Source organism: Tupaia chinensis, unplaced genomic scaffold, assembly GCF_000334495.1.
Source record: "Tupaia chinensis unplaced genomic scaffold, TupChi_1.0 Scaffold000138_1, whole genome shotgun sequence".
NCBI classification, from domain to species: Eukaryota; Metazoa; Chordata; class Mammalia; order Scandentia; family Tupaiidae; genus Tupaia; species Tupaia belangeri.
This window is the reverse complement of record NW_006159608.1, coordinates 3,644,492-3,645,969: the sequence shown is the minus strand read 5'-3', so window position 1 is coordinate 3,645,969 and position 1,478 is coordinate 3,644,492.

The window sequence follows — 1,478 nt, the reverse complement described above, 5'->3', positions numbered from 1 at the left end:
TCTCAGATATTGCAATATCCGTCAGGATCCGAGGTTATTTATCCCTCTGTCAGGCTACCTGTTCTTTACCGAGCAATCCATTGCTAGGGATCTAACTATCCTGTGAAAAACTATTTTCGATTTTATGAGAATAAAGGAGGACAGAAACCCAAGGCAACGCCACAAGTAGCCCATTGTCTGAATGAGGAGGGGTGAAAATTATTTCACACTCGCTTGCAGGAGGGAAGGAACTGGGTACGCTATTAAGGGAGCAAGGAGGGCAGCCTGTTGGTGACAGACTTGAGAGGACAGCCCAGGCTAGCCAATGGCCAGGGGAGACAAAAACTTGTCACATCATGATGAACTTGCCCTGTGGTTTCTTGAAGAAAGGGACCCTGGCCCCGTTTCAGGAGGCGTCAAGAGCTGCTTTCTGTCCTGGGGCCTGGGCCAGGAGGGATGCAGCTAACATCAGGCATACAGACCAGCAGAAGCCAGAGCTGCTTGCAAGAAATCAGAATCTGCCGTTCCTGCCATTTTCTCCTCGCCCTCCCCTCACTATGGCGGTGGAGCATGGGAGTCACTGGGAGTTCAGGGCACGTGAGCATGTGTGAAGCACACCCATACAGCCCAACTAGGCCCATAAAAACCAGGAAATGAACAAGTTCAAGTTCTCATAGTGTGTTAATGTGCCCACAAATGTACCTACTTTATGCATTTAACAGCTCATGTAGTAATGAAAAATAGCGTGTAGAACATGGAGCCGCATGTGCAGGGCGGGCTAATTAATATGCCCATACGTGCTCCTTAATTGTTTCATTCCCTGTATTTTTGGTTAATGCAACACTCTGCAAACTTTTATATAAATAGTTTATATTTCATATGGAATTTCATGTAAAAGAAACCAAGAGGGAATGACAAATAAGGGAAAGTTCTAATGGTATTCTTACTGGATTTCATGAGCTCGATGGTCGAGGTCCCCGTAAACTGCCGGTTTGCTGGCGGACAGCTCTCAGTCCTGGCATGGTCATCGGTAAGTCAGGAGACGACTTCGGAAAGGGAGTTCCATGCGCATCACACGTGACATTCTACATTTTCAGGCATTTCTCGGCCAGGTCATCTCTGCGAAGCAGCCAGCTATCAAGTTCTTCGACATGTTACAGTGCAAATGTTTGTCCGTTTGAAAACTGGGAAAGCCTGGGATAAAGAGTTGCATTTGAAAGTCCTCACTGTGACTAGCGAGGTCTGGGTCTGGGTTGTTTTTCTAGGAGAAGCCAGAGGCCACTGAAGATGTTTTTCCACTAATTTTTCCTAAGCATTTAAGCTAAAGCGGGGAGTGCAAAGACGGGAGGGCGTGGTTCTCTTTGGGGAAGGAAATTAGAAGTCCCGCAGAGAGTCACCTGGGTAGGTAAGGGCCAGCAGACGTGCCTGTGAGCCCCTTCTGCCCCAGGAGGGTCGAGCCTCTCCTCCGGGTCAGACCGCAGGGGACGATGTTTGGGCAG